Here is a 22,371-nt window from a genome sequence, read left to right on the forward strand (position 1 = left end):
TGGCCGTTTCCTTCTCCAGGGGACTTCCTGACCCAAGGACTGAACCTGTGTCTCCTGCTCGTCAGGCAGATTCTTTACCACCGAGCCACGAGGACAGCCCTCTGTATCTGAGAAAAGCACAGATTCTATTTAGAGTTGGCTCTCCCTTGTTAAAACAAGTTCCCAGTTGACACTGATGCTGCTGGTCTAGAGACACACTTTGAGATTAGGTGAGCTGAGTGCAAACCAAAGGCAGGTGAGCGCAGATGAGGTTCAGTGTTTGGCGAGCTTGGCTGCAAATTAGAATCACCAGGAAACATTTGCACCTCGCCACCCCCACCCCCTACCCAGAGCCCTGTAGGGTAAATGACTGATCCCCTTTTCCTGGGACTCAGAACTTCCCAGGGATGTGGGACTTTCAGGATTAAAACTGAGACCGTCCTGAGCAAAGGAGGATGAGGTACTCACCCCAGTGGCTCCCCGACACCTGCCCAGAGATTCTGTTTTAATTGGTTCTGGTTAGGATTCAGGCGTAAATATTTTTAGAATGCCCTGTGATTCCATTGTGCAGCCAGAGATGAGAACTTAGGGGGATTTGAGCACTACTCTGGAAAGGAGGATGAATTGTGGGGAAAAAAAGAAAAAAAAAAAGGTTTGTACAGATGTGAAAGAGAAGGGAAGGGGATGAAGAGTCAATGAAACCACCTGCATCCCAATCCCTTGAAGAACTCGTTAAAATGCAGATTTATGCTTACCCATATCTGCTGATTCAGAAACGCTAAGAGTAGGGCCCTGGGATCTGCATTGTTGAGAAATCCCTTAGGATGGGATCCACTGTCCTTGGGATTCTTCTGTGGAGAGTGGGGAAACCAAGAGCTAAATTGGGGGAAGAGACCTGGAAACCCAGTGTGTGCTCCAGGTGGGTAGCCTGTTGACGGCTTTGGGCCTGAGGCCAAGAGGAGCAGTGAGTGAGGGGCAGGTCCAGGGCAAAGAGTTCACCTCTGCCTGGGCTGGAGGCCAGCAAACTGGTAAGAAAGGCTGGGGCCTTGGAGAAATGCTTCCAAGCTGTGAGCACGAGGGGAGGTCAGTGCTGCTGGCCAGACAGGCAGGACCCATGGCCTCCCATCCCCCCAGCTCTGTGACCACACAGTCAGGCCCTGTGTGTCTGAGTTGGGTCCACATGAGAGATCAAAGGGCCCGTGAAGGAAGCATTTCCAAGTGGGAATCGACTGGGCGTGGAGACTGATTGGATAATTATAAAGGAGGGAACATAGTGTGTTTGTGTGCACACGCGCTTGGTGGTCTTTTGGACAGCCTGTCAAAACCTGCCTCTCACCCCAGCACAGTTATGTGCCTGTGACCTTGGGCAGGTCACTGGACTTCTCTCGGCCTCAGATGTGAAAGAGAAAGGAAGGGGATGAAGAGTTTCCCGGTCTAAACTCAGGATGCTGATACCCACTTCTTGGCGTTTGATGTGGTCAAGAAATGAGATAATACATGTAAAGGCCTAGCATGCAGCACCTCTCAAGACAGGAAGCGTTGAGGATGAGCTGTGCTTTGAACCTCGGACCGTGGCGTCACTCACAGAGGAAAGCCAAGGTGGGCTACAGGCGGGAGGAGTGAAGACGGTTTGAGAGGAAGTCGGTGGGAATGGTGCCAGCATTTCAGAGCAGACGTGTGGGTCGTTGGAAATAAGGAGCTGGAGATGGGGGAGACAACGCTTCAGGAGAGACCGCTGGCTGAATTCGTCTGAAAAGAGAGGGAAGGTTTGCTGGGAGGGGAAGGGGTGAGGGAGAAGGACAGAGACCAGAGGTGTGAACCTTGGCCAAGCCCCAGCACACCAGCTTCGAGACCAGCTCTGCTGGGTGCAGGGCTCCCAAGAGACCGTGTGATGCTGGTCCTGAACTCAAGGATGTAGCAGCCTGTTGAGAGCGACCCTATTCAGGAAGCGGCAGCGGCAGCTCTGATGTCTGATGGGAGAAGCACAGAATGCCAAGGAGGGGTGCCTCACCACACCTGTGAGCAAGGGCGCGGGCTGCCAGGTGGGTGGCCGGGAGCAAGGGGAGGGTCCAGGAGTGGTGCTCCAGACGGGGACCAGCTAGTTGAAATCGGAGATGAGAGAAAGTGGAGCGTGGGGAAAGCTGGGCTGGGTGTCATGTTCTGAAACACCATGGAGAAGGTACTGGGAAGACAGCCTCTGGAGGAGGTGGGGAGACAGGCTGGAAAGAAGTGATGCTGATGTCCAGAAGTTTCCAGGTGAGGTGGACACTGAGGAGGGAGGCGAAGGGGACGTGAGGGGCCCTCGGGTAAGTAACTTTCCTTCAGTGGAGAGAATCCGGGCACAGCTTACAGGTGTGTCTGGGTCAAAGGAACATGACTTAGGGACGGGGGAGTCCACGCAGAGACTGGGCTTGAAGCTACGGAGGGCATGGTCTGGGTTCCAAAGGGGAAACCCCACCTTCTATAGCCTGAAGTCTCCCAGCCGAGGTCTCACTTCCCTTGGAGGAAGCATCCCGTTCTAGAAGCACAGGGAGGAAAAGTATCTTATACCTTTTACATACGAGATGTCTTTGGTTCGCTGGAAGGGAGCGAGGGCAGCAGAAACAAACAGAAATGAAAATGTCCAGCGTTTCGTCTGGGAATGCCAAGGTCTCATTTAGCCACGCAGGTCCGTCAAGGCGCACGCTTTCGCCTCTTGCTAAGTGCCACTTGAGACACCTCTTGATGGTGTCTGGCCAAGATCTGGATGCCTTTGACCTCCAGTGAACTCTTAATGTTGCAGGAAGGGGGACCCCTTCCAGGGCCTGAAACTGGGCTCTTGTCTGACGCTTGGAAATGAATTGTACGAGGAGACACATATGCTGACAAAGCGAGAGATTTTGTTGGGAAAGGGCACCCAGCTGGAGAGCAGAATGGTAAGGGAACCCAGGAGAAGTGCTCTGCCACGGGGCTCTGCAGGCTCGGGTTTTATGGTGATGGGATTACCTTCTGGGTTGTCCTTAGCCAATCATTCTGACTCAGAGTCCTTCCTGGTCGTGCACGCCTTGTTCAGCCAAGATGGATGCCAGAGAGAAGGATTCTGGGAGGCGGTCGGACCTGTGGTGTCTCCTCTTGACCTTTCCCGAACTCTTCCTGTTGGTAGAGGCTTATTAGTTCCGTGTTCCATACCAGGACCTCCTGTTGTAAAACAATTATGCAAATAGTTACTATGGTGCCTGGCCAGGGTGGAAGGTTTCAATCAGTGTGCTTCCCCTAACTTTAAGAAGAGAAATGGTTGAAGGACCTGAGTTCGCATAAAATCATTTCGAAGATTTTATTTCTGGGGTTAATAACTTCCTCCTCTCTCTATTCCCCACCCACACTCCCTGCCGTCAGATGGCTTTCATTCATGGCGCACATGGTGTTACGTCATGTTCCTGGGGCACTCAGTATAGATGGTGGAAAAGCTCATTGGCATAAAAAAGATAAATGAATTCAAGACGTCAAATAACATGAAGGGCCGCAGAGTAGTATATGATGCAGCGTCCTATAAAAAGGGTAGACAGCAAGGGCTCTGAGTTTATTTGGAAGAATTCAGATAGCCGAGGATGGTTAAGAAGGCTGCTTGGAGAAGGTGGGACCTGCGCAGGGAAGGGAGAGGAGGAGGAAACAGAGGTAGGCGTGGGCTGGGGGATAAATGTTGCAAACACAAATGTAGAACAAGCAGAACCAATTTTTTTTTTAACTCTATTTCAAAGCTAACACATTTTTCTTGCTTTTAATATTTATCCAATTGTAGAAGGACCCATAATCTTTGTGTCTGAGTAGTCATCACCTTGATGATAGATCCTGTAACTGATGGGGTCAAGAATTCAGGAAATACATACTGCAGTGTATCCATCCGCTCCCATCAAGTTCCTGCTGTGTGTGCAGAAAGAGCCCGGGTCAGGGGAGTTGGAGATAAAGCGGAAGTGTCCGTGCCCTCCAGGAATTTTAATCCCTTGAGCAATGGTGTGTTTAGGGAGGAGTGACCAGGGAGCATGTGGCCCGAGGGGTGAGGTGGGATGGAGAGGAGAGAGCAGGGTGGGGAGCAGCCAGAAGTTACTGTGTTGCCCCATCAAGGCCGTTAGGGCCAGGAAGCCACCCCAGATTAAAGTAACTTGTCTCCGTTCTGTCCTGACCATTTGGGGACTGTGGGTAACATTTTTGGAAACACGCAGGGAGTGGCTGGCTGGGCTGCTCTTCCTGGGAAAGGCTGCCCGAGCTGGCTTCCTTGGAAGATGGGCAGGACCAGCTGCGAGATTCATGGGCCCCAGCGCAAAATGGAGAGGCAAGGCTGCTTGTTCCGAAATTACTGAAGATTTCAGGACGGCAGCGGCAGAGCCTTAAACCAAGCCAGCGGCTCTCGTGAGAGTGCCTGGCACTCATCTTCAAGAGGCTGGCCCTGAAGATGGGTAGCCTGGATCTTTCTGTGGCTCAGCGTGGGCGGTAAGATGATGGGGCCCGATTGTTGCCTGCGGCCGGGGGACAGGGCTTCTCTGTGCTAGCGCTCAGTTCTTCCCTGAGGGTTGGGGTGGGTAATGGGGAAGGGATGGGAAGGCTTCCATGGCTGGGGGGCCGGGGAGGCGGGGGACGACAACTGCTCACCATGATGCTGTCATCTCTGTGCAGTGGGAAGGCTGTGTCTGAGTTTTGGAATCAATTAGACTTCACTTTGACTTTTCACTTTCATGCATTGGAGGAGGAAATGGCAACCCACTCCAGTGTTCTTGCCTGGAGAATCCCAGGGACGGTGGAGCTTGATGGGCTGCCGTCTGTGGGGTCGCACAGAGTCGGACAGGACTGAAGTGACTTAGCAGCAGCAGCAGCAGACTGAGGTTCACACTTTTTATGAACTCTGCTAACTTGGGCAAGTTACTTACCTTCTCTTAAGCTTTAATCTCCCTATGTGTAAAAATGCATAAGGTCATCTTTGCAGGCTGCTGGGATAATTAAGTGAAATAAAAAAGGCCAGTGTTTGAGCCCAGCCTAGCTCTTAGTAAATGTTAGCTTCCTTCTTTCTAAAAATGTGCTGAATGTCTATCTTGTAAAATATGGAGCATGGTATAGTTTGAGGACACATTATTGTCAGCAATTTGGTTTGGTTTTTTTTTTTTTTTCCCATCTCAGGCTTATTGGGGAAAGGGCTAAACTCTAACACCAGAATTTCAAATAGCGGCAGAGGGAGTATACACATTGTTTTTTTTTTAATTGGAGGATAATTGCTTTACATTGTTGTGTTGGTTTCTGCTGTACAACAACTAGAATCAGTGATAACTATATCAGTCATAACTTCCTCCTGAGCTTCCCACCCCTCTAGTTTATCGCAGAGCGCTGCATTGAGCTCCTGATGCTATATAGCAGCTTCCCACTAGCCAGCTATTTTACACACGGTAGCATATTTATGTCAGTGCTGCTTTGTCAATTTGTCCCCCGCTTTCCTTCCCCCACTGTGCTCACAAGTTTGTTCTCTACATCTGTAGCTCCATTCCTTCCCTGAAGATAGGTTTGTACCATTTTCCTAGATTCCATATATAGGTGTTCATATACAATATTTCATTTTCTCTTTCTGACTGACTTCACACTGTATAGTAGGCTCCAGGTTCATCCACCTCACTGCATTGACTCAATTTCTTTGCTTTTTATGACTAATATTCCATTATATATATGTCCTGCAACTTATGTATCCATTCATCTGTTGATTGACATCTAGGTTGCTTGCATGTCATGTAAATAGTGCTGCAGTGAACGCTGGGATGCATGTGTACACCTTGTTAATATGCACTAAGGAAAACCCAATTATGTCTTCTGTACAAACACATACACCCAGAGAAATGCACACATGTGTGTGGACATACACATTACAGAACTGAGTTGAAACTGGGTTGGAATGAGATGGTGTTTCACAGGAGAGGGTGGGTATCATCTCCTGGTTTTAAACCTCAGTGTCCTTGTCAGTCAGAAATACTGACGTTGGTGGGTTGTGTTGAGATTCAATGAGATACTGCATGTGAATACTACATTCTCTGGTTCACGGCAGGTACAAGCATCTTTCAGTGGATCTCTGTTCCCAGGCCATAATGTGGTTCACAGGAAACTGAAGACAAGACAGTGTCTTCCCACAGTGACATTTCTTGAATATTACATTTGGGCAGCTCCTCATAAACCAAGCATGGGCTGATTTTAAATTGGCATGGAGGCTGATTGTCAGTGATATTACTGTTTCTGCTACTCATATATGTCAGGGAGCTAGCTGGGTCTTCTCTCTACAGAAACTTGAAAGTCAGTAGAATTGTGTGTTTATTTCCTGGGAATGAATACACATATACATACACACATCACCTATACATCTGTACCATGCCACATACGCACATAAACACACACATAACACTATCAGTTCAGTTCAGTCACTCAGTCGTGTCCAACTCTTTTCGACCCCATGAACCCCAGCACGCCAGGCCTCCCTGTCCATCACCAACTCCCGGAGTCCACCCAAACCCATGTCCATTGAGTTGGTGAGGCCATCCAGCCATCTCATCCTCTGTCGTCCCCTTCTCCTCCTGCCCCCAATCCCTCCCAGCATCAGTCTTTTCCAATGAGTCAGCTCTTCGCATCAGGTGGCAAAAGTAGTGGAGTTTCAGCTTCAACATCAGTCCTCCCAATGAACACCCAGGACTGATTTCCTTTAGGATGGATTGATTGGATCTCTTTGCAGTCCAAGGGACTCTCAAGGGACACTCTCCAACACCGCAGTTCAAAAGCATCAGTTCTTCGGCACTCAGCCTACTTTATAGTCCCACTCTCACATCCATACATGACTACTGGAAAAATCATAGCCTTGACTAGACGGACCTTTGTTGGCAAAGTAATGTCTCTGCTTTTTAATATGCTGTCTAGGTTGGTCACAACTTTCCTTCCAAGGAGTAAGCGTCTTTTAATTACATAACACTATAAACACACACATACATACCACCCAGAGTTGCACCCTGAAGAATGCTGAGTGCTGTAGAACTGATGGGCAAGCTCCAGGAGATGGTGATGGACAGGGAAGCCTGGTGTGCAGCAGTCCATGGGGTCGCAAAGAGTTGGAATGACTGAGTGACTGAACAACAAAACCATACCACCCCATACATACACTTCTGTACCATGGCGTCAAAGCCTTTCACAGGCCAGCATGGATTCATATCTTCTGTCCCTCTGTTGTCTGGTTATTTCTGAGCATCTCCTATACTTGTCCAGTGAGCAAGGACTGGGTATCTCCCCCACCCCTACCCCGCATCTCTCCTGATGTCTTGTCCTAGAAACTCCAAGTCATGGCCCCCTTTCTCAATCCCCTCTGCTATGTTGTCTGCCTCTAACAAATTCCAGAACTGTAACCTTGGCTGAAGGTGCCTTATTTTTACCCACCCAGAAGCCTGGGGGTGCTTTCAATTCAGCTCTACCCCCAGAGGCATCCGGGTAGAATCAGGCTGGTGCTTCACTAGGCTTCTGGGGGCCCCTCAGCTTTTCTCATGCTTTGGTAAAGCCCTGAAATATAACCACTCCTGGGAGGAGCCTGGGGTTGGAACAGGGGAAGGGAACCCTGTTGGAGGGCCTGTGATGTGCCCGGAGCTGAGCTGGCTGCTTGATGCCCGCTCTTTGCTTGATGCTCACCTCTAGGAGGTGGAATTTTCCTCCATGTGCCTATAGGAAAGTGAGGCTTACAGGTCCTAAGTAACTTAGCCACAGGCTTAATATGAAAGCATACACTCTTTACAAGAAACCACCCCACCTCCTGGAAGACCAAACAAGGTCAGCTGAGACCTGAACCTGAAGAGAGTTCCTTGTCCACCTTCCCACCACCTCTGGGCTGTGAGGTCTTTCCTAGAACCTGTAGAGAAGCTTATCATACTACTGGTCTTCTAGAGCAGGGGTCCCCAGCCTCCGGGATCTAATTCCTGATGATCTGGGGTGGAGTCGATGTAGTAATAATAGAAATAAAGTGCACAGTAAGTGTAATGCGCTTGAATCATCCTGAAACCATCCCCCACCCCGGTCCATAGAAAAACTTTACCACGAAACTGGTGCCTGTTGCCAAAAATGGTGGGGGACCTCTGCAGGAGATGCTCAGTTATGAAGAAACGATTCATCAGGTTCACTCTTGTTTGCCTAGAGGAAGTAAGAAGGCAGCCAAGAGCAAACCAGTGAAAGAGGAGGGGACCTATCCTGCTAGACACCTGCTGTTCTAGAGGGTTACCACCTGCAGACTCCAGAGCCCTTGGTGGCTGGGTATTGTGAGGCTATAAATATCTCTGTTTTGTTTGTTTTTAAACAACTTCATTGAGATTTCACTGAAGTGCCAAAAACTTTACGTAATTCAAATACATAATTTGATATATTTTGGCATATGTATATACCTTTGACTCCATCCCCACCCTCAAGATCATGCTTGACCATCATCCCCCAAAGTCCCCTTAATCCTTTTATAATCTACTCCCTCCCTTCCCACTTTCCACCCCCTCCCTAAGCAACCTTCCACCCACATTCTTTAGAAAGACCAATTGATCAAAAGATCAATAGATCTTAGTTTTTAGTCAGTATAGGTTAATTTGGGTTATCTCAAATTTTAGATAAGTGAAATCATACAATATGTATGCTTTTATCCTCTGGTTCCTTGTACATAGCATAATTACTTTGAGCTCCATTCACATGTGGCACATCACAGCAGTTCATTCTTTTTGGTTGCTGAGGAGTAGTCTATTTTATGGATACACTATACAATTTGTTTATTGCTTTGCCCGTTGATGGACATTTGGGTTGTTTCCAGTTTGGAGCTATTACAAATAAAGCTGCTCTGAACATTCATGAATAATGTTGTATGGGCACATGCTTTCTATGTTTGGGGTAAATACTTAGGAGTGGAAAGACTGGTTCATATGGAGGTGTGAGTTTAACTTTTTAAGAAACAGCTGTTTTCCACAAGCAGTAAGGAGAGCTCCAGTCTCCCATGTCCTCAGTGGCACATGGATGTAGCTCTGATTTCAAGGCTTGGCTGGTATGAAATTTGTGAGCCCCGTATAATGACCAAACCTGGAAATTGAACCAGTTGGCTTTCAGTTTGGACAGGACCCCCAAGTGATGCTGAACCTAAGAATGTAGAATCGGGTGCTCCTGGAATTATTATTCAGATGGCTGTTTGCAGAATGCCAGGAGTGGGGGGAAATGAGAGGTCGGCACCCATCCCAGCCTGAGAGCCTGTGGGGCTGGACCAGATCTGGAGCTTGGTGTTTGGGAATGAAACAAACACACCTGCGGCATCTGGGGGAAAGGTGACAAGAAGCATTAACAGGATGGGGCGTTAGGGAGAGAAGACAAAGAGCCATGGGAGGGGACCTTGACCTTGGGAGGCTGTAGCTCCATGAGGGCAGGGGCTGCGTCTGTGTGGTTTGCCCTTCAACCTCCAGTACTGTGAGCGGGGCCAGCCACAGATTGAGTGCTGGAAACAGTAGAGGTGGATTGAACGAACAATTGAATGGAGGATGAACTAACTAATGGGAGCTTGAGGCAGGATTCCATTCCACCAGCATCACTTAGCACCTCGTGTGTTCTGTGGCACAGAGCCTAGTGTCCAGGGTGGAAGGAACTCTGGAGAGCATGTGGTTTGACCTCCTCATCCACAGACAGGGCTCAGAGAAATGATGCTCTCAGCCAAGGTCATTCCTGTCTTGCCCAGGTCGCCTGCTGGGGCAGTTGGGACTCGCTCCTGGGTTTCCTCAGTTTTACTCTAGGGTTTAGCTCCTTTTAAAAATAATATTGTCTTTTCTGATCAATCAATGCTTATTGTTGGAAATTAGGAAAAATCCAGAAAAGGATAAGAAAAACAACCCTAAACTCCCAAAGATAATTACTTTGGGAGTAAATAACTCTAAACTCAAAAGATAATTATTTCAAGCTGTCATATATGTATATGTGTCTGTCTGCATCTATCTAACCAGTCTTTATGTTTTAACATTTTGGCTGTTTTCAGTCTTTCATAGTATTGGGTTGGCCAAAATATGTTCGTTTAGGTTTTCCCATACACCGTACAGAAAAACCTGAATAAACTTCTTGGCCAACCCAATATTAGTAGCCCTGGGACAGGGTATCTGGTTCTGAATCCTTGAGGGCATCTCTGACTGTCTTCCAGCGCTCTGTCCATACATGATACCGTTCGTATGAACAGAGAGCTCGGAGGAGGATGGAACCCCACACTGGGAGAGAGTTCCGCAAACATTCTCAGACCCAAACACCAGTACTGCCCCTAACAGAACCATGTGGTGGTGGTGGTGGAGTCACTAAATCATGTCTGACTCGTTTCCAACCCCACAGACTGTAGCCCACCAGGTTCCTCTGTCCATGGGATTTTCCAGGCACGAATACTAGAGTGGGCTGCCATTTCCTTCTCCAGGGGAGCTTCCCAACCCAAGGATCGGACTCTAGTCTCCTGCGTAAGGAGAAGCCACTGCTGAGCCACCAGGAAAGCTCGTAGCCACAATTTATTATGTTCATTTGTCTCCCTTCCCCACCAAGCTGAACTTTTGTTTACTCTGGTATTTTTCCAGCTCTTAGCAAGGCACTTAGGTGCTGAACAAATGTTAGTTAGAATGAATGAATGGGTGAAATTGTATGAATAAGACTGAGGGGCAGGTGAGGGGAGGGGTCTGTGTTTTCAATCAGTTGTCCTCCAGGAGTCAGCTCATCTGCCCTCCCCCAGCTCTTGTCCTCCCCTGTTCCCTGAAGAGATGGAATGTGCCTGCAGTCCAGGATTTATGTCCGGCCGGGCCAGGGCACATGCAAGGCCTTTTCTGGTGTGAGTGAGGACGTGGAGAGGGACCAGCAGGACTGTCAGCCCAGGGTCCAGAGTGTGACCAGGCGCACAGGCCCCTCGAGGGTCCCAGGGCCAGCTTGCCTCAATGGGACTTCGAGGTCCTGCCCTGATGACCAGAAGGCCTCTGTGTGGGACCCCAAGGAGTGGCTGTAGGGAGCTGCTCCCAGGCCGGGGGTTGCCCAGAATGGTGTGAGTTCTCAGCTGTCTGGCACTCTGGCAGGAGACCTGGAGAAGCACCCAGGAGGAAGCTGGGGGCACTTTTCCCTGCCACCCTTCAATAACGTCTCTCCATCCCTGTGGCCCACGGAAGGGGGCTCGGCTTCCAGGAAGCAGAAGGGGGTGAGGAAGGGTTGTCACGTGTGGGGTGGTTTCCCTTTGGCTGGGAGCCTCAGGCCTCTGGCTCTAATGGGTAGCAGAGATTTGGGTGTTGAAATTCCTCCTTCTCTTTCACTTCACAGCTGTTGCTCAGAGAGCTCCCCTCTGCTCCCTCCCGTTCTCAGTTCAAGTTCTTGCTTTCTGTGCCCAGTCCGTATCTTGCCAAAGCTCCCGCGTCTGCTCACGGCTCGCACACATGTGGGCACGCACGCCCGTCCGTGACATCCTGGGCATCTGGCCCCTCCTGTCTTCCTGGGCTGCTCAGGGACTCGTTAACTCTTACTCAGAGCTGCTTCCAGGCTCTTCCTCACTTCTGTCCCTCCGATAATCCACGCTGAGGCAGTGCCACCAGAATTGTCCATCTGGATACTACTCAGACGTAGAAAGGAACACATTTGAGTTAGTTCTACTGAGGCAGATGAACCTAGAGCAAATTACATAGAGTGAAGTAAGTCGGAAAGTGAAAAACAAATATCAGATATTAATGCATATATATGGAACCTAGTGGAGAAGGCAATGGCAACCCACTCCAGTACTCTTGCCTGGAAAATCCCATGGACGGAGGAGCCTGGTGGGCTGTAGTCCATGGGGTCACTAAGAGTCGGACATGATTAAATGACTTCACTTTCACTTTTCACTTTCATGCATTGGAGAAGGAGATGGCAACCCACTCCAGTGTTCTTGCCTGGAGAATCCCAAGGACGGGGGAGCCTGGTGGGCTGCCATCTATGGGGTCGCACAGAGTCGGACATGACTGAAGCGACTTAACAGCAGCAGCAGCATGGAACCTAGAAAGACGATTACTGACGAACCTATTCGCAGGGCATCAGTGGAGACGCAGACACAGAGAACAGACTTAGGGACAAAGACAGGGGAGAGGAAGGAGAGGGTAGCACGAATGGAGAGAGATGATGAGAGAGAGAGAAGCATGGGAGCATATATACTACCATATGTAAAATGGACAGCCAATGGAATTTGCTGTATGACTCAGGGAACTCAAAGCAGGGCTCTGTAACAACCTAGAGGGGTAGGAAAGGGTGGGACGTGGGAGGGAGGTTCAGGAGGGAGGGGGTGTATGTATACGTGTGGCTAACTCATGTTGATGTATGGCAGAAATCAAACCAATATTGTAAAGCAATCATCAACCAATTAAAAAAAAAAAAGTTGTCCATCCAAATCCCAGCTCAGAGCAGGCCTCGAAGACTCCCCTTTACCATAAGCCAGCTGACTAATCGGCCAATAAGCCAGCCAGCCTGGAGCTGCCACCGGCCCTTCCTCCTCCTCCTCTTCCCTGCCCTGCAAGCCCTGTCTTTCTTTACCTGGTTGCCCATCTAATTTCCCATCGCACCTCTCTGAGTTCTGTATTCCAGCCTGGTAAAAGGAACCCCGTCTTCCCCTCACTCACCTGGATGCCAAGTCCTCACCCCAGCATACCTTTGTCATGAACGGGTTTCTTAGCCCCTCCCAACTGGCACGTGTCCACCTCTTTCCTCTGAGTTCTGGCTTCAAGGCCACTTCCTCTGGTGAATGTTCCAGACCACCCCAGCCAGAAGCCACTGTCCTCTCCCTGCGGTCCCAGAGCCTGGAACTCACTCCCTCCGCCCCCTTAGAATTCTGGTGGTTTATGCACAGACCATGGAGAAGGCAATGGCATCCCACTCCAGTACTCTTGCTTGGAAAATCCCATGGACGGAGGAGCCTGGTAGGCTGCAGTCCATGGGGTCGCTAAGAGTTGGACATGAGTAAGCGACTTCACTTTCACTTTTCACTTTCATGCATTGGAGAAGGAAATGGCAACCCACTCCAGTGTTCTTGCCTGGAGCATCCCAGGGACGGGGAAGCCTGGTGGGCTGCCGTCCATGGGGTCGCACAGAGTCGGACACGACTGAAGTGACTTAGTATAGCATAGCATGCACAGACCTTCCTAACAACATTGTAAACTGGGGTGAGAATGGGATTTGATATTTGGTTCATCCAAAGCACCTAGAAAATTGCTTGTGCATGCAGTCCCTTGGGGGTTGAGTGGCTAGATGGGTGGATGAATGAGTGAATGCATGCATGCGTACTTGGCCACGGCCTTGGAGAGCTACCATCTGCTTGTTTTCTGTCCTACTGAGACAAAGAAACCTATGTTCTCTTGATCATTTCTCGAAATGAGAAAAACCATTGGAAAACCCACAACTTCCTCACTTGTCCCCCTCCTGAGTCAGAGAAATGTCACTTTGGGGGACATTTTCAGTTTCACTTTCCCAGCAAGACGCCCCTTTCTCTCCCTCTCCTCCTGCCACCTTGTGGGGCAGGTGGCACAGAGGGGCCCCTGGGGGCGCAGAGGGGCCCCTGGGGCTGTGAACATTTACTTTTGCTTTCTTGCTTTTCCCAGAGCCAAGGGGGAAGACCATCATTTAGGCAGCTGCTAAAAATAGCTCCACCGGTCCTGGAAAGAGAGCTTGCTTGTTTTTGAAAGTGCTCCCCGCCCCCTCCCCAGCCCTGACTGTGGCTCACAAGACAAGTCAGATTGTTCAGAGTTCTGTCCTGAGGCCGACAGGGAAGTCACAACTGGGCCTCATCCACTGTGTGGCCATTGCTGTTTGGGAGGTGGACCTGCAGAGAAGTAGGGAGACAGGAGGGCCTCAGGCTGTCCATTTTTTTGTCCTATCAGAGATGGATCCTACTCCCAGCAGCCTCTTAGCACCCAGGGGGGACGGTATGGTGGGTGTGGAGTCTGGAGACCTGGTTTGGTTCCTCCACTCACACTTTAACATCTTTCTGAGCCTCAAGTATGGGAGGGAATCCAGGTAGTGATCGTGCTTGCCCTGCAGGAGTGTGGTAGAAGTTCCAGATAAACCTTGACCATGGTAAATATTCCAAGAAGGATCATTATCACTTTATTATGATCAGAATCACTGGATCTAAAGCGCAGCACTCCTGTTTTGGGCTCCCCAGGTGGTGCAGTGGTAAAGAATCTGCCTGCCAATGCAAGAAGCACAAGAGACTCAGGTTCGGTCCCTGGGTTGGGAGGACCCCCTGGAGGAGGGCATGGCAACCCACTCCAGTATTCTTGCCTGGAGAATTCCATGGATAGAGGAGCCTGGCGGGCTGCAGCCCATAGGGTCGCACAGAATCAGACAGAAGTGACTTAGCACGCACACACGCACGCCCTCCTGTTTTAGTGGCTAAGGCAGGGTGCATGATGAGCCAGTATGCTATACTAAGTTAAACCATTTGAAATGCATGGTTTTGTGGGTTAAAAGCAATTCAGTAGTCAGCTACATACGATTCAAGCTAATAACACAGGGATCAGTACACTTTCTGTAAAGGGCCAGGTAGGAAATATTTTTGGCTTTGTGGGCCCTACGGTCTCTGTTGAATAAAACATTTATAGATGATGAGCGAGTATAGTTGTGTTGTTTTTAAGTTTCACTGGAGTATGGTTGCTTGTAGCTGTGCTTTAATCAGACTATTTTCAAACGTAGGCTGGAGCTGGATTTGACCCCCACAGCATTTGCCAACCCCTGTAATAATATGTGGGCTTCCCTCCTAGCTCAGTTAGTAAAGAATCTGTGAATATGTAAGAGCCATTCACACAGAGAGCCCATCTGTAATATATACAGTCAATATTCAGGTTTCTTCATAATTGTAACAGTAGCTTATCTATGTAGCTATTAAGTGTTTACTATTACTATGTAGCTATTAAGTGTTTACTATTACTATTACTGGGTGCTATTCTAGATACTTTACAAATATTAGCTAGTTTAATGCTTATGAAAACCCTATGAAGTGTATTGACACTTCAAAGACAATAATGACAACCCTGTTATTTCCCTATTTTACAGATGAGGAAACTGAGGCTCAGAGAGCCTACGTAACTTGTCTGAAGTCACATAGAGTTGATGGCAGTTGAACAGAACCCAGCCAAGTTTGTGAGGTAGAATGGGATGTCAGCAGTTCAGGATGGGAGCAGGGGCAGGCTTGTGAGGGGTCTCGAGTCTGTTTGCTGTTCACAGAGCTTGAGGGGAGGGTCTTCAGAGACTTGAAGTGGGAGTAGGTATCGTGTAGGTGAGCAGTGGGGAGATGGGTGGGCGGAAGGCCTGGGAAGTACTGTGGCCTGGGATGGAAAAGCATAGACTCTTTGTTGGGAAACCAGGTTCCGGTAAGCTAGACCTGGGGCCATTTCCTGGGTGGTGCCCAGTGGCACATGAAGGGTCAATGTATAGGGAGGAATCTGCCCGGGGAACAGGATGTGGTTGACATTCTTTATGTTTTATGCAGCCGCTCTGGGGAGCTCTGGGCCCCATTCCCAGGCCTGGACCCCGGGGACCTGGTCGGGATAGGAGGGCAGAGGAGCGCCGCCCCGCATCTCCAGGATGCCTGGTCTCTGCCCACAAGTCATGGCACTTGGATACGCTGTTGATTCCCTTTGCCCATTAGTTTAGCCTCAGATCAACAGGCAGCTGGTTGGGACACTGACCTCATGTGTTCTGGACTCTTGTTCCCTCTGTGTCTCTGCTTATGCCCTTCCAGGAATGCCTTTCCCTCCTCTAGTACCCTTCCTTAATTCTCTTCTCTCTTTCAAGATGAGGGGGCATGGGTTCGATCCCTGGTTGGGGAACTGAGATCCTGCAAGTCATATGGCCAAAATAAGAAAAGAAAGAAAAAAGAATTCCCTGCCAGTCCAGTGATCAGGACTGTGTTCTCATTACCAAGGGCCCAGGTTCAATCCCTGGTCAGGGAACTAAGATCCCACAGACCATGTGCCTTGGCCAAAAAAAAAAAAAAAAAAAGACTTTTCTCAAAGCTAGTTCAATGTCGCCTTCTCCTGAAAGCTTTCCCTGGCTCCCTCTTCACCCCCCAGGCTGCACAGGGTCCCCTTTCTGAGACTTTCTCACTCCACCTTTCTGTACGGTCATCGCCTTGACTCCCCCAGCTCCCCCACCAGAAGAGGTCCTGCTTGAGGAAAGGGACCAGACTGTGTTTACTCCTGTGTCCTCCCCACACAGTCAGCATCCAGCACAAGGGCTAGAAACGGGTTCCAGGCATGTGTGTTCCAGGGCAACACCACTGTGCTCAGGATGCGGTGGTTGAGCAAGTTGCCTGAACTTTGGGAGTCTCAGTCATTGGTGAGAAGGGATAGTCAGGCCATTAGACGGTTGAGATAAAGGGCAATATTGTCAGCTCAGTGCCTGGCTCCTGGTTGGCAGTGGGGAAGTGGCCAAGGGGAGATGCCGCGGTACAGCCTTGCTGTTACCCGCATGTGTGGAGCTGGGGGGAGGGGATGGAGAAGAACATCCCGGGGTCATGGCATTGGTCCCAAGAGCTAAAGGAAGGGTTCATGAGTCAGCTTTGCTTCTGTGACAAGAGCTCTGCACTTACAGTCAGAATATTTCCTTGGGGTTCCAGCTCTGTCCCTTAGCTCCTGGGTGTCACTGATAAGCCGTGTAACAGCTGCTGAAGTCTTAGTCTTGTCATCTGTAAGGGGGGATAATAGTAATAACCACCTCACAGGGTCATTGTGAAGCTGAAATGCTATTGCAGAGCTGTGAAAACACCTGGCCCAGCCCATAGGAAATGCTCAGTCATGAATTATTGAGCCTAAAGAACACTCGAGAAAGCTCTGAGCGGGTCTCAGATCAGGACATGTCTTCCATGGACACATGCCCTCTGTCTTAATGGTCTGTAGCTTTAGAATCAAATAGTCATGTGTTTGAATCCTAGCTATGACATCACTAACTGTGTGTCTTTAGGCAAGTTACTTCTCTGAACCACAGGGTTTTTTTTTTTTTGTCTTCCTTTAAATAACTTCTTTAAATTTGTGCCTTCCATCTCAGAGCATGAGGGGTAGCTATAGCCCTGTGGCCAGCAAATACCAAAGTCTCAAGTACTAATATTGTTCTGCTTTCACTTAAGATTTAGGAGTAAGTGCTAATGATATTGGAATTTTGAAGCTTTAATTAATGTAAATAAAAACTGATGAGTCGAGGACCTAGGGGCCAGGGTTTGGGGTTAAAGGTTAGGATTTTCATCTTTAAAAACCAAATGGGAGTTCTGGACTCCAGTTAGAGGAAGCACTTCCTGGCCTGGGATGGAATGTGGGAGGAGCACCCAGGGAGCGCTGAGGACAGTCTCTGGGGGAATCTTGGCGAAGGAGGTTGAGCCAGGCGGTGTGGACAGTCAGGGCTAAAGGGGCCCTTGGAGGTCTTCAGTCCAACGTGGACACAGCATGGAGGGGAAACTGAGGCCCCAAGGGGACGGCACTGTGGCCCCCAACCCACCGCTGCCTCGTGACTCGCCCCGTCCCCTGAGTTAAGAAGCTGTGCTTTCTTCACAATGTGGAGGATGTGATCATGAGGAAGTGAAGTCCGGTCACACCCAGGGGACTAGAGGAGACCCCGAGAGAGTTACAGGAGGGTCAGTGGATGGAGCCCTGACAATCTGATGTTGTAGGCCATTTGGTCTGTGTTTAGGGCCGGATGGTCCTGGGAAGGCTTTGTCCCCACAGGGATATGGGGATGAAGCAGGCAGACGGGAAGTGTAGGGCATGGAGCTGTTGGTGTTGGGGAAGTTTCCCTGGAGAGAAAGGTGGGTGGTAGGGGCAGGGCGGGTGCCAGTTCAGTTTCTCAGACCCAGGTCCAAGTCCTCTGGGTTTTGTTCCGTGTGGCTTTCTGTTCTTCTATATTGCTTCTCAGTTCTCCTCTCCTGCTCCTCTTTGTAAAAGAGATTTGCAGAAATGAATGGCGCTGGCCACTTCCGCCTTTCCACTCCCTGCTCAGGGTCAGTGACAAGGGTTTATCTTTCCAACGAGAGGTCACTCAGAGCCTGAGGAAGAGTCCTGCCCTCCCTGGTCCAGGCTTCCCAGTTACTGAAGGCAAAGGTGGGTGGCTGCTTAAATCTGGCTAAGAAAGTTCCTTCAACGCCAGGCTTGGTGGCCCCATCTGTGTGCGGGGAAGGGCTCATGGTTCAGACTCTGGGGAGGGCCAGTCTCACCTTGCCAGTCATGGTGATACCGAAGCCACAGCAGTGGTGTTGGCCTTCTTTAATGAATATATGAGGTACTCCTGGCATTTTACTTATATTAGATCATTTATTCTTCCCTGAAACTGCATGAGGAAGATCCTGTTATTGCCTTGGTGTCACAGATGAGGAACCTGGGGTTCTTGGAGGTTAAGACCTCATGCTTAGGGTCACCCAGCTGAGAAGGCAGAGCCAGGAGTCAAACCCCAGTCCGTCTGACTTCAGAGCCTCTGCTGGAGTGGAGGAAGGATTAGAGTCGGGGTGGGAGAGAAATTGGGGTGGTGAGTGATGGAGGCAGTTCCCCCCAGGGAGGAGAAGCAGGCAGCCTTTGGAATCTTCATACCCTCTTCTGGTCTAGAAAGGACCTTGTTTACTGGGGCTATTTCTTTTTTTCTTTTTTAAAATACTATTTTGGATTTTTTTGTTTGTTTATTTTTTGGCTATGCCACACAGCTTTTGGGATTTCAGTTCCCCAAATGGAAATTGAACCTGGGGCTCGGCTGTGAAATCGCCAAGGCCTAACCACTGGACCACCAGGCAACTCCCTGGAGCTACTTCTATCCTGAGCCATAGAGTCTGATCTTCTCTAGGGGGTGGGGGGAGGCTGCTTGGGGGGCTGGGGCAAGATGGGAACAAAGGGCATTGATGTGGGAAGAGGCGCTTTGGGGAGGCAGTGACCGGACCACAGCCTGGACCCTGGCATCCTGGTTTTCAGCCCCAGCTCTGTCCCCATCGTTACGTGGCCTCAGAGAAGACATTTCCTTCCCGGACCTCAATTTTCAGATCTCTACCCTGAAGCTAGATGCTTTCCAGCTCAGGGCTTATGGTTTTAGTCTTGGATGTTCAGAAGGGGCCCCAAGAAAAGGAGGAAGGGACAGACTTAAGAGTTCCTGGGGAGGAGGACACCCTCAGGAACATAAACACTCAGGAGCGGTGGAGCAGGCCGCCCTTAAAAGGGCAAATATGCAGCGCGGCCGGGGGTGCGGGGGAGGGAGGGTTGGTTAAGGCCCTTCTCTGCAGGGCCGGCACTTCCCGTTTGGAGGTCCGTGTCTACTTCTTCCTTCTTCTCTCCTCCTGAGGCCACTCCACCTTACTCCTCATACTCAGGCGAGACCTTAAAAATATTTAGACAGGTATGAGCCTGGTGCCAGCCAATCAGGGCTCACAGCTGTGCACACGGGTGTAAGACTAATGGGGTGCCCAGCTGTATGTTAGCCCTGCCTCTGCTGCCCCTCCCAGGACAGCCTGGTTCAGGCCCTGAAGGGCAGAGAAGGACCAGCAAGGAGACTGGGGCGAGAGAAGTCGAGGAGGTGAAGACAGAAGAGAGCTCAGAGGGGCAGTGACTGCAATCTCTGATTCCTAGTAGTTAAGGCACCAGGCATCCTTGAGGGGAACAAGGGCACAGTCTGGAGGTGGAGGAAGCAGCTGGCAGGCTAGTGCAGAATCCGGGTGTATGTTGGCAAAGACCTGGAGCAGGCCCAGAGTTCGCAGATCCTCCCAGACATCAGCCATCCCTCCCGAGAACCCCGTCATGCCATACAGCCCATCTCATCCCACCTCTGGGACCTGCCCTTCCATGCTCTGTGTCCTCAGCAAAGCAGTCTTACCTATGGGACCTGGCCTGGAGTCTGCATCAGCATCCCAAAGGGATGATGGGCAGGGGGCCCAGGGAGGCCCGCCCCTATCTACCTATGGAATTAGTGCTTTCGGAGGCCAGGGTTTCGTCCCACCCACTCCTGCCCATTGGCTATCAAGTCCCCTGGAAAGCCTCAGTGTCTCCCTTCCTCCCTTGATGTCCTCAGCTACCTGTTCCAGGTCTTTGCTGACATAAACCAGGATTCTGCACTAGCCTGCTAGCTGCTTCCTCCACCTTCGAGACTGTCCCCTTCTTCCCTTCAAGGGTTCTTGATGTCTTAATTACTAGGAATCAGATTTCAATCAGTATTTCTTGACTGATTGATAAAGTCCCCTCTGTTCTGTCTCCATGAGCACAGTTTCTTTTTCCTCAATTGACCAAAAAATATTATTGAGCACCTACTAAGCACAAGGCCTTTTATTAGCCATAAAGGCGTAGGGGGGTGGGTGTCAAATAAGCAGGAGGCATGGCCCCTGTCGTCAGAGAGCCTTCACTGTAGCTGTGGAGACAACATGCAAACCTGGAAAAGATGGCCAGTAATACCAGGCGGGCTCAGATAATGTGTTATTTTAGGTATCCCTGGGTCTACTAAAAAGTCTTTTTTTTTTTTAATTGAAGTATAGTTGATTTACAATGTTATGTTAGTTTCAAGTGTAACTGCAAAGTGATTTTGGTTATACATACATATGTATCTATTTTTTTCAGATTCTTTTCCCCTATAGGTTGTTACAAAATATTGCATATAGGTCTCCGTGCTCTCCAGTAAGTCTTTGTTCGCTATCCATTAATATATAGTAGTGTGTCTATGTTAATCCCAAACTCCTAATCTAATAAATTGGTAAGTAAGGGGAAGGAAGGATCAAATCCCTTTGAATGAATAACCTAAAGTTTATATATATAAAACATAACTCTTGGATTGTATAGGGCAATATTTCTTAATATCTTTGAAAAGTAATCCTTAGAAAAATTTTTAAAAGTTCTATGTTCAAATACATTTATTAATGCAACAATATATGTATTCTTTTTTAAGGTAACAATATGGTTGATTTATTCTTTTTCTTAACATACGCACATATCTATTCTCTTTCAAATTCTTTTCCCAATTAGGTTGTTACAGAATATTGAGCAGAGGTTCCCTGTGCTATACAGTAGGTCCTTGATGGATATCCATTTTAAATCCAGCAGTGTGTACCTATCAATTCCAAAATCCCCAGCCATTCCTTCCTCTCCTCCCCCGACCATAAGTTCATTCTCTAAGTCTGTGAGTCTATTTCTCCCTTTTAAATAAGTCCACTTGTATCATAGTCTAGACTCCACATGGAAGTGATATCATATGCTATTTTCTCTGACCTCAGTCAGTATGACAGTCTCTAGACCCATCTTAAGTCCCCGCAAATGGCATTACTTCATTCTTTTTAATGGCTGAGTAATATTCCATTGACTTCCCTGGTGGCTCACCCAATACATTGAATAAATGCTAGAAAACATTTAAAACGTCTGTCACAAAGTTAATAAAGAAAGATAAAATAGGGACTTCCCTGGTGGTTCAGTGGTTGAGACTTTACTTTCCAATGCAAGGGGTGTGGGTTTGATACCTGGTGGGAAAGCTAAGATCCCAGAGGCTTTGTGGTGCACCCCCCCAAAAAAGAGATAAAATGGAATCAATAAAAACACCTCTCTTGAATGATGAGTAACATGCGTCATGCCTTATATGGGAGGCTAGCTCAGATGACTGATTTATTAGCTAGTTTGTTAGGGTTTGGAAATAAAGCAGTGTTCTCCTTGAGTTACCTTGGATTCACTAGGAACACGTTATGCCACAGTTATCTTTTTTCAATAAGGTTCTAGAACTTGATTCAAGGGAATGCCTTAGATTTGACATATTTGGAGCTCCCCAAGGATTCAGGGAACAATCTCCTGTGGTGTCTTTAAGAAAAGAGGGCAGGGACTTCCCTGATGGTCCAGTGGTTAAGACTCCATGCTTCCCATGCAAGGACACAGGTTAAATCTCTGGTGGGGGAACTAAGATCCCACATGCTGTGCAGTGAGGTCAAAAAAAAAAAAAAAACAAAACAAAAACCAGAGGGCTAGATCAGTGCATGGGATTCAAAGCTGGTTGAAGGACTGTCCCTTGAGAGTGTTAATGACTAGTTCTTTGGCATTCCCAGACGAGGAAGCTGTGTCATCTGGGCTTGTCTGTGTCCTTGTTGTGGTCAACATTTAGAGCAATGATGTAACTAAAGACCAGGGGGACATTCTCATCATTCCGTTAATGACCTAGATATAGGAGAAACAACTCAACCTTTGGGTATATTACCCTAAGCACTGAAAGCAGGGACACAAACAGATATTTGTACGTGTTGGTAGCAGCGTTCTTCACAATAGCCAAAAGGAGGAAGCAACCCCAGTGCCTGTCAACAGATGAATGGATAAACAAAATGTGGTCTCTGCATACAGTGGAATATTATTCAGCCAAAAAAAGTAAGGAAATTCTGCTACAGCTTGTATG

General features: G+C 48.9%; 1 protein-coding gene across 5 annotated transcripts in view; it reads left to right on the forward strand.

Moving 5' to 3' along the window:
• The window catches only part of DAAM2 (dishevelled associated activator of morphogenesis 2), a 136,369-nt gene that overhangs the window by 55,981 nt on the left and 58,017 nt on the right, over positions 1 to 22,371 (forward strand). The window contains exon 1 of one of the 5 annotated variants that reach the window (XM_086370636.1): positions 3,185 to 4,446. The exons of the other annotated variants lie outside the window; for them this stretch is intronic. The gene's annotated coding sequence lies outside the window, so the exon portion shown is untranslated. Of the gene's footprint in view, positions 1 to 3,184; positions 4,447 to 22,371 lie in introns of those variants that run through there. 5 annotated transcript variants of the gene reach the window in all.

The sequence above is a fragment of the Bos grunniens genome, chromosome 23 (assembly GCF_055505025.1).
Source record: "Bos grunniens cultivar Pamir isolate PY7600 chromosome 23, Bosgru_T2T1.0, whole genome shotgun sequence".
Classification (NCBI taxonomy): Eukaryota; Metazoa; Chordata; class Mammalia; order Artiodactyla; family Bovidae; genus Bos; species Bos grunniens.